The sequence below is a fragment of the Xenopus laevis genome, chromosome 9_10L, assembly GCF_017654675.1.
Source record: "Xenopus laevis strain J_2021 chromosome 9_10L, Xenopus_laevis_v10.1, whole genome shotgun sequence".
Taxonomy (NCBI): Eukaryota; Metazoa; Chordata; class Amphibia; order Anura; family Pipidae; genus Xenopus; species Xenopus laevis.
In genome coordinates, this window is record NC_054387.1 from 97,964,429 (window position 1) to 97,975,676 (window position 11,248).

Below are 11,248 nucleotides of genomic sequence, written 5' to 3' on the forward strand. Positions count from 1 at the left end.
AAAGCTTAGTTTTTACAGGGGATTGGGGGCAGGCCGAGGGCTTTTTAAGGATATTACAAATTTACTGGCAGCTACATTGACGGTAAATTTGTAATACCGGCCCCGGTCTTGGCAGGTGTTTTACCAGCTAGGCCGGTAAAATACCGGCTGGGTGGCAACACTAGTCGGGCTGTGTATGGGGGCCTTAAGGCTACAAATGTATTTGTATTGCTAATTTTTATTGATCGTCTTTTTTATTCAGGCCTCTCCTATTCATATTCCAGTCTCTTCTGCAAATCAGTGCATGGTTGCTAGGGTAATTTGGACCCTAACTACCAGATTGCTTGAAATGCAAATTGAAGAGCTGCTGAATAAAAAGTTAAATAACTCAAAAACCACAAATAAAAAATGAAAACTAATTGCAGAATATCAGTCTCTACATCACACTAAAAGTTATCTCAACGGTGAACAACCCCTTTACGTTTACTTTGTTTTATGACTGTATATTACAGGGTTGGAAAGAATTATATTGTTTTATAACTATTCTTTTATTGGGTTTAACATGGGACGTCACTCCTCATTATTCCAGTCGCCTGTGCTCAAATATTTCACCACAGGAACATAGAATGATATGTTTGACAGCAATGGAAAGAGGAATAACGGTTTTAATATAGAACAAAAGGAATCCAGCCTTCTATTTTAACTTGCCACTTGTCAGGCAGGAGGAGAGTGGGAGATTAGAGCAAAAAAAAAAAAAAAAGGTGAGGGGGGCACTGTGAACAAGTGAGCATTTCAGCTACACTGGATCAAACCTGTTCCCGCTGCCCCGTGCAGCACGAGAAAACACAGGAGCCCCTTGGATGGATAAAGGCCCCTCACACTATTCCCGCCCATTGCCCCTGTTCATTGGCTGCTACAGATGGTAGGCTGCGCCTAAGGCAACGCCGCTCAATATCGATTGGTTGTTGTTTGACCAGGCGAAGCGTTGTAAAGGGAGCCGCGGCAAGCGATTGGTCAATGTTGGTGTCCTAGCTGTCTGCTTGACAGATCCCGGTTAGGAGTAAGGGCAGCGGTACCGGAGCGGCGCGGCTCTGCTGAAGTATCTGTTATCGCGCTGTTACTCTAACGAACGCTTTCCTAGTGGCAGCTCGCAGAGGCGGCGGAAGGGAAGGTGAGCGCAATGATATTGTATGGGGCAACTGAGAACCGTTATGTGCAGTGAGAAAAGCCACACTGACCGGACTAGTGCAGAGCGGGGAATAGTCATGACATTGGTGTTTACTGCAGCTCATTATTGCAGCGGATCCGCTCCCTACTACAGTCTGCGCGATTTCTCTCCCAACGACGCACGCGTTGCCCTCCAGCTGCGCCGTCATGTTAAAACTCCCGGCACGCACAGGGTAAAGTAGCAGGGAGTTGTTGCGGAACCGACCTCCGTAGCATTTCAGTTTGTTGGCTCCTATTCGTTTTTTTGGGATCATCACAGTTATGGGGGGTTGGGGGGAATTCAAAACATGGGCAAATGTTATAAAATTGTCTCGCTATTGTATGTTTATTGTTTTTTTTTTATCTAAAGTCTTTCTACCAAATTGTGCTTTGGTTAATAAGAAACTGGCCTCTTGTAGCCCAGACTAGTGTCCTTTATCTATGATAGTGAGTAAAGCCTAATAGATTGTTCCCATCCTATGTGTAACGGTGGCCATAGACGTAGAGATCCGATAGTTTGGCGATCTCTCCCCGATATGCCCATATTTAAATGGGTGATATCGATCTGGATCATGGGCCATCAGAATGGAGGTCAAATGGGCAGTCGGATTGCGGGACTGCATCAACGAAAAGATGCGGCCGCGATCCAACGGGATTTTGTAACCTGCAAGATATCGTTTGGGTAAGCCCATCGGGGGGGGCCTCTACACACCGGCCACTAAGCTGCCGACTTGGTCTTTCGACAGTTTTTATCAGCCCGAGATTAAGTCGCCCAATCAACAAATCGCTTCTTCTTCTGGAGACTTAAGGTGGCCATACACGGGCAGATAAAGCTGCCGATATAGGTCGTTTGGACCGATTTGACAGCTTATCTGCCCGTGTATGGTTGCTTCCGACGGGTCTTCCCGATCGATATCTGGCCACGATATCGATCGGGAAGGTTGGATTTTTACCCGACCGACCCGTCGGAGCCGTTTGGCGCATCGTAATTCGATCGTTCGGCCATACGGCCGAACGTTCGAATTACCCCCGATATAGCCATGCAGTTTAGTTGCATATCGGGGAAAGATCCGCTCATTTGGCGATTTTGCCAAACGAGTGGATCTTGGAGTCTATGGCCACCTTAATCTCCCTGAACTGCCTTCCCGCTGGCTAGAATGTAAATCGCCGGCGGGATGACACTCGGGACGCTTCGTTTTAAGAAGTCGTCCGAAGTTGCCTCACGAGGAAACTTTGGGCGACTTCTTAAAACGAAACGTCCCGAGGGTCATCCCAACAGCGATTTACATTCTAGCCAGCGGGAAGGCAGTTCAGGGAGATTAGTCGCCCGAAGAAGAATCGATTTGTCGTTGGGTGACTTTATCTCCCGATATAGCAACGCGTCCTAAAGGGCTAGCCACTGGAGCAAGTCAATGAAGTATCCCAATCCGTAGTGTAACTAGATCTTAATATGCCCTCACAGGGCACCTATACCTCCTGGGCCCCCCTGCAGTAGCAGGTCTGCTTCCTCTATAGTTACGCCCCTGACCCCTGTCATGGGGAAATGCTACAGACCACCCTAAAATTAAATTAAAAAAAATTTAAAAAAATAAAACCATACCGAAGCAAGTCCTAACTGGGCACTAGTGTTTTATGATGGATACAATCCTTAAAGTGCTGCTTAATTACAAATAAACCCACCACTTCAACAATATCCAAATCTCACAACGTGCAGTGTGCCTTTAAAGGGGCAGCCCACTTAATGCTTATAAAACCCTGTTTGGCAGTTGCATTAATGTTCATTGATAATGGATGCATTCTAATATGTGCAGATTACTCTGTTCACTGTAGATGAATTAAAGCATGCTCACATTTATATTGAAATCGATTATGACCACAATGCATATGCAGGTGGTGGAATTATTTTGTGTTGGGCCAATCCAGTCTGGTGGAGGATACATGTGTGGAAACAGGTCAAAATAGCAGGGACTACATGCATGGGGATGCATGTATGAAATCAGGTCAGGCTTGCAGGTGCTGAATGGACTCAAGGAATGTATGTGTGGATGTATGTCAGGGAATGTGTGCTGTGTGCTGCATTTGTGAAAGCAGGACTGGTCTGCAGGGGCTGCATGTGTGGATACTAATCCGTTGTACACAATGCACACATGATTGCAAGGCAGCTTTTTATATATATATATTTTTTTTTTTTTTTTTTTTTTTTTTTTGGATGGACATAATCCAAGCTGGTAGGTTTTGGTTGCTTAAATGCAGGTCAGGCTGGCAGTTGCTGGATGGATGCCTCTTATGGGGACTTAAGTTATTTCTACACTTTTAGGTCACCAAACAAGCCTGCCAGTATTGCAGGTGTGAATCACATGTTGCAAGTTATGTTTTTTTTTGTGTTTCTTGGGGGAACGCCAGCCTCCGTTTGCAATCAGGGACCTTTGAATTATAGCCACAGTCTGTCTTCCATTACTCAAATGGCTGTTTATAACAAGGCACCATCCTCAATCTAGGAGGCTCCATACTACTAAGTAGGGCACTCCCCCCAGGGACCCCAAATATTAGAGGTGGGCCCTGCCAACAAGTAGATGAGCCCCCAATGAAATGTCCCTAGCAGGAATGGCCACATGCCTGATCAACCTTCCATTTTGCAACTGTACCATAACTCTGCCTACAGTTTGTCTAACACTTAGCCCCCTGTGTATTGTGGGGGTTCTCTTGAGGCCCCCTCTGCCACGAGTAGAGTACCCCTGTACCCCCCAAATACTGTCACATTCGTGTTGGTGTGTGGTTAAGGAATTTGTTTTTTTTTGGGGGGGGGGGTAAGCTTTATATAGATAGCCAGAAATAGCTATTGCTTTTTCTGTTGCAAAAAACAGTTGTGCTCCAATAAAGTTACAAGCTGTAGCCACTGATCTCATTGCACATACTCTGTAATGATGTTCTCCTTTTTAGTAAATTGACTTACACTTTTTGTTAGCAGCCATGGGTAAATTCTTAGTTACATTTTGCAAGCACATTTACCTTCAAAGGAACAGAGACTTCTAAAAGTAAGAGTTTTATAGGAACGACAATATAATACTCTTGCCCTGCACTGGTAAAAATGGTGTGTTGGTTGCTCCCCTCCTTCCCCCCTACATTTCCTAACTCATGGCACCTTAAATATACAGTGAGCACATGTGTAGTTAAGGTGCCATGAGTTAGGAAATGTAGGGGGGAAGGCGGGTAGCCCCAAAAAAATTTTCGATCTTTTTCAGCCTATCACGCCAGCGTTTTTTGGGAAAAATTTGTACTTTTTTTTAAGCAATCCCTATCTACTCTATTGCAGTTCGCCTGGTCTGAGGTGGCGAAGGAAGTCTGGCGTAAAAAGGAGCGTTCAGAAAAATGCGTGCGTCAGTGAATTTGCGTAGTTACGCCCGTTGCGCAAGTTCGCCAGGCATAAGGGTGCGAAGTAACACTAGCGAATTTACGCCAGTGTCCGTTAGTGAATCGGCGAATTAACGAGAATGCGCTATGCTGGCGAATTAACGCTAGCGTTAGGCGCTTCGTCCTTTAGTGAATTTGCCCCAAAGAGTTTTTAACGCGGCCGATCAATTTCCTGACAGATGTCGGCCCAAAAAATCGTGAGATGTTCGGCAAGAGAAATCTTTGCATCTATGGGGACTTTTACTGTTCATCATAGTAGTGACCCCCCAGCTGGATATGCTAATTGTGTAGGTGATGACCTGCGATTCAAATATCAAGAAACCAGCATTTTTGTAAAGGACAAGTAAACCTTTTATTTTAAAATCCATAAAAAGACTCTAGCCTTCAAAATGACAAGTCTCTCCTAACATTGTCTGATGTCTTTCTAATACAGAAGCTTAGCTTGTAGTAGAATTTAGTCAATTCCTTATCGGATGTGCAGCTCCACCCCTTTAGTATATTCATCCTTCTTTCTCCTTCCAATAAGAAGTTGGGTCAGACTGTCTATCTTGTGCTTGTTTGCTGCCTCCTGCTCCAATGGAAATCAATCAAGTAGACGGCACTTGGTCATTTTAAAGGCTGTTTAGAGTCTTTTTAGGGATTTTAAAATAAAAAAGAATTACTTCTCTTTTAAAAATACAGGTATGGAATCTCTTCTCTGGAAACAAGTTATCCAGAAAGCTTTGAATTACTCCATTTTAAAGGAGACATAGGATAAATGAAAAAAAAACTAATTTTTAGGCAATTCTAATCTATGATGTTGCTTTTACATGGTGCTAAAAATGAATATTTTTTTTAAAAAAATAGTCCCTTTTGGAGCTCCCTATAGATGTTCACTGGTCCCTGTTTCAAATGAGTGGTGGGTGTGTCCTAACTGTCCCTGCCAGAAACACATTAGGAGGGGAACAGCCAATCGCATCCCTGCCGTCACACCAAGCAAAGACAGGCTCAGTTCCCTATCAGGTCCTGCTAGCTGCTGATTGGTTCCTGTCCTACAGTGCAGTGAGCTGCGTGCCGCCGGCTCCGATGCACAGCCTGGTGAATTTAGGGTGCAGGAAGTGGGAGGAAAGGGAGGGATTATTAGGGTTTTTGCAGAAATATTCAATAAATCAGCCTGAAACACTAGTTTATTAAGCACAATTCTTCTATATCTAAATGAGTTTTACACACGTCTCCCTTAATCAAATAATTAACATTTTATTAAAAAACATTTCCTTTTTCTCTGTAATAAAAAAAACAGTACTTTGTACTGGGATTTCCCAGGTCTTGAGCATTCTAGATAACAGGTCCTATACCTGTATATCCTACTTACAAAAATTACTTATTTAAGCAAATACGACTGTAACATAAGGGTATGAGCAAAAATGAACTTTCTCTTTTTATGTTTTAGACATATATTTAAATGATTTGAACTATACTTTTACTTTCCTAATGCTTGTATCTCCCAGTAGAGTTTGCATAGTAAAAACGTTGATGAAATAAGCATAGGAGTATGTTTGCTCTCTCTCGTTATACCAAGCCAGGGATTTTGTTTGGTCTTAGGGTGATTTTAAAGTATCTTTAACATATTTAATTTGGACTGCAATAGCTACTCTTGGGTTTTGTTGATATAGTATCAGTGAGGTTCAAAATAAGCAAATCAATGTTTCACAGGAAACTGTGAGCTTATATAAGGCCTCAGGTGGAACTGGGACTGCACTGACAGTTTGTCACTTACTGTATCTCAGAATATCAGGCAGAATGGGGGCAATGACATAACTTGAAGAGATGGTATGAAAAAGACTAAAGAAAGACTCAAACATCTTCAAATAAAATAAAAAATAATAGTTTCTTCAGTTTTGACTTCATAATTCAATGTTTGCTGTGGCTTCTGCTAACCAAATTTTTCATATCACTCATTTTCCCGTGTCAGAGCCAGTGTCCTTGATTGTCAGAACATAGAGCTGTGCCAGTTAACCCGCTTACCGACAAGACTCCCTTACTATTCAGCAGTCTGTATGCTGAAGAAATGATTAGAAAGTAAAAGAGTATATTAACCAGTAGAGCTGGCAGAGCCAAAGCAAGAAGCAGCATTATTGATTTAGGATTTTCATTGACTAGACCTCACTCAAAGGGGTCTTTGTTTGTTTGTGCAGCCAATGAGACTGTAGGGATAGAAACATGATATGAAGGGTCTTCTAAATGTTATACGAATGTCATAGTGAAATATTTGGAAGAATCTTCATACTTGCTAGTATGCCACTTTGCTTTCATTAGCGTATGAAAACTACAGCTTTCCGCATCAGTTGAGCATAAATTCACTTCATTTTCAGTGTGGCTGATTTACCTGGTTTTATTACCGACATTACATTTAAGAGAAAGGCTACCTTATAACATAATAAAACACCTTCTATGGCACTGCAGAGGGGCAGTTCTACAGCAGTTGAAATGTACATATTTTTGTCTGTCTACCCAAATGAGGAACCAGTTAATGAAGGTTTCCTTCTTAATAGTCCAAATTCTAGTAATACAACTAATGATGCATGGTTCATGAGGAAATTCAAGAGACTAGAACATGTTTAGATAAACAAAGGTCTGGGGCCAGATGGTATTCATCCCAGGGTACTTGATGAGCTTAGCTCTGTGATTGCCAAACCTCTTTACTTAATTTTTTTAGGATTCATTGAGGTCTGCCATGGTGCAGAGAGACTGGCAAATTGCTAATGTGGTGCCACTATTCAAAAATGGATCCTATTCTCAGCCTCAAAACTATAGGCCAGTTAGTCTGACGTCAGTGGTAGGAAAGCTTTTCGAAGGGTTAATAAAGGATAAGATACTGGACTTCATAGCAAATCGTAATATTATGAGTTTGTGCCAGCATGGTTTTATGCGTAATAGATCGTGCCAGACTAATGTAATTTCTTTTCATGAGAAGGTGAGCAGGGACCTCGATTGTGGGATGGCAGTGGATGTGATTTACTTAGACTTTGCTAAAGCATATTATATAGTGCCACATGGAAGGTTACTGGTTAAATTAAGGAATGTTGGCCAGTGTTGTTAGTGGAGTACCGCAGGGCTCTGTACTAGGTCCCTTGCTTTTCAACTTGTTTATTAATGACCTGGAGGTGGGCATTGAAAGTACTGTTTCTATTTTTGCAGATGATACTAAATTGTGCAGAGCTACAGGTTACAGGCAGAATGCTGCCACTTTGCAGAGTGATTTGTCTAAGCTGGAAAACTGGGCAGCAAACTGGAAAATGAGGATCAATGTTGATAAATGCAAGGTTATGCACTTTGGCAAAAACAATATAAATGCAAGTGTGTTGGGAGTTGTAATGGAAATAGAGGTTTCTTCCCAAGATGGCGACGGCATCCAAGATGGCGACGGCGTCAAAGATGGCGACTCCTGGCCCCACCATGTGGATCCTGCTGGTCGCAGCACTATGACGCCTGCATCCTCCCGCCTGCCGATTGGTCGCCGGTGTCGGAATGGGCGCCGGCGTCAGAGCGCCAGGACGCCAGCATCAGCGTCATGACGCCATTGTGCCCAAACTTTGGCGCCAAACCTGGCCTATATAAAGCCCTCTGGACACTACAGACATTGCCCAAGTATAGGTTTATCTTCGTGAATTCCTGGGTGTGATATTATTGACTGATTTCCTGTGTACCTACCTTGCCTGTTATTCGGATTGACCCTTTGCTGCCTGGACTGAACCTTTTGCCTGAACTTCGACTATTCTATTGCCTTATCCTTCTGTTACCTCGAACTCGGCTGTTACCTGCCTCTTCCTTGGTCCGCACTCCTACTGTGCCTTCGGACCCTTACAGGAGTTTCCTTAGGGTAAGGACACACGAGGAGATTCAGGGAGATTTTGTCGCCTGGCTACTAATCTCCTTGTCTTTTGAGCAACTATCTCCCTGAACTGCCTCAGCGTTTTTCCCCATAGGCTACAATGAAAAGTTGCCTGCGCTAATGCACACACGGTGATGCGTTTTCAATAGTTGCCCAAAGTTGCCTCAGTGAGGCAATTTCAGGCAACTATTGAAAACGCATCACCCTGTGTGCATTAGCGCAGGCAACTTTTCATTGTAGCCTATGGGGAAAAACGCTGAGGCAGTTCAGGGAGATAGTTGCTCAAAAGACAAGGAGATTAGTAGCCAGGTGACAAAATCTCCCTGAATCTCCTCGTGTGTCCTTACCCTAAAATGAGGAGGATCTTGGTTTTTTTTGTAGATAACAAGTTGTCTAATTCTGGGTAGTGGCATTCTGTGGCTACAAAAGCAAATAAAGTTCTGTCTTGCATAAAAAGGCATTAACTTAAGGGATGAAAACATAATTATGCCTTTTTCTAGGTCCCTGGAAAGGCCTCATCTGGAGTATGCAGTGCCGTTTTGGACAATTGAAACTGACAGATAAAACCTCTGAGATAGCTTTTTGTAGCTTTCCCCTAAACCATGATACTGAACAATCTTTGTTTTCAGATCTTTTGAGAGTTGCTTTGAGGATCCTGTGTTGTCACTCTTCAGAGGAGAGTCAAACAGAAGCACAACTTGTAATTGGCCACCTTAAATGCCTTTTCTCATGATTGGACACAACTGCCTATGAAGTTCAAGGCTTAATGAGCTAATCCAACCAATTTGGTGTTGACAGTAATCAGTATTGAGCAGTTACATGCATTCAAATTTGCAAAATTACAAGCGTACCCAAATTTTTGCACATTTAGTTTTTCACATTTGATTTCATTCCATACAACTGAATTCTGCTTCACTAAAAATCTTTGTTCAGAAAACACCCCAGTACTCAGATCTTCCTGGGAAATAAAGACGTACAACTGTTATCATTTGTTTTGTTGAAAGTGGAGTCAATTATTATGCAGGTTGAGAGGGGTTCCCAAACTTTTTCATATGACTGTATATCTTGCTTCCAGCCTTCTGCCTCTTTATACATTGTAAATGCAAAGAGAAGTAAGAGAGATCCAAATTTTGTGAAAAAGATTGTCCATATATGTGGGTGGCCGTGCATCCTCTGACTTACTACTGGGTTTTGTGTTGGGGCTGGAAGCAAAGGGAGACAAGTGATCGATAAGGCACTTTTGGGAGCATTCTAATTCTAGAGTAAGGCAACATAAGGGAATGACACAGTTGCTTTGTATCAAAAGGACAATATGTATAGCCATTAGTAGTTCCATTAGATAAATAGAAAGTAAATAAAAACAGAGGCCCAATAATGGCAGCTTAAGTCTATTAAAACTTGTGTACATATGTCTTGTCTCAGTGCATAGGGCTGCTGTACTGTTTGCCATGTATAACAGGCCTATGTTACTAACATTCCAGCTCTTTGATCTCCCCCTTTGTACACAGTTGGAATTCAGGATGAATTCCTATCTTTGGTTGCAGTAGAGCCATACAGTATACACTATTTATAACTTGCATTGCATCAAGTCTATATTAGTTACATAGTTGCAAATGTGTTGCATTACAGCAGCGTTTAGAACAATACACGTAGACTGGTCAAGTTCAAGCTTTTGTGAAAATAAATAATTGTAAGTTCTACAGGCAAAGCAAAAAAGTTTAGAGCATATACCAAATAGATCCTGAATTAAGTGATTGCTCCTGTTACCAAATAGTAGTCCATACCATATCAACCTTTTAAATTGCAGATAATGAATATATGCCCACTGAAGTGGACATAGATGTGCAAGCACATTTCCCATGCACATTTGCTCTCCTAGAAAACAGACTATCAAATGTATCCGCTAATGTACCCAATATAGTTGGTCTTTGGCATTGTCTTCAGTGTATCTGTGTTCTTATTGCTTGTATGTTCTGAACTAAGGGCATCCCAATGACGTCACTGTGGAGTTGTAAAATCTCACTAAAGCTAGCCATAGATGTAAAGATCTTTTCATTATCGTGAGACCACGATTATGTGTCCACGATGTGTATGATGTGTCCATTTCAGGCGATCTTGCCAGCAAAACTGAGGGTAGCTGCCTGCTTAAGGTGGCCATACACGGAGAGATCCGCTCGTTTGGCGACGTTGCCAAACGAGCGGCTCTCTCCCCAATATGCCCACCTTGAGGTGGGCAATATCGGGCTGACCCGATCATGGGCCCTAGGACCCAACGATCGGATTCTACGGTGGCTTTCCGGGCGGTCGGATCGCGGGACCACATCAATGAACAGATGCGGCCGCGATCCGACGGGATTTTTAGTCACATCCGATCGAGATCTGGCTGACTTTCGGCCAGATCTCGGATCGGGGAACCCCGTCGGAGGGGCCATACACGGCCAATAAGCTGCCGACTCGGTCTGTCTGCAGCTTTTATCGGCCCGTGTATGGCCACCTTTAGCCCTGCAAACATAGATAGATTGCACTCGGACCGATAAATTCTTTAACCTGGCTGATCAATTTTCTGACAGATGTCGGACGAAAAATCGTAAGATGTATGATCGGTCGATTCACAATAACGTCACAATAATTTGATGGATTGGTCTGATTTCGCTAAAATCAGTAAATCTATTGTTATAGATAGAAAACTCTAGAGCAGTAAATTTATAGGAGGTTATTTACTAAAACTCAAGTTTATCTCACTTTTTATTAATCCAAGCTCCCATCCACGATTTTATCTTG

The 11,248-nt window shown here is 42.7% G+C and overlaps 1 protein-coding gene across 1 annotated transcript in view; it reads left to right on the plus strand.

Annotated features, from left to right (window-relative positions):
• Positions 1–1,004: 1,004 nt before the first annotated feature.
• abat.L (4-aminobutyrate aminotransferase L homeolog) overlaps positions 1,005–11,248 on the plus strand; it is a 58,062-nt gene continuing 47,818 nt past the window's right edge. Inside the window, 1 exon segment of the mRNA NM_001090159.1 lies at positions 1,005–1,150. The gene's annotated coding sequence lies outside the window, so the exon portion shown is untranslated.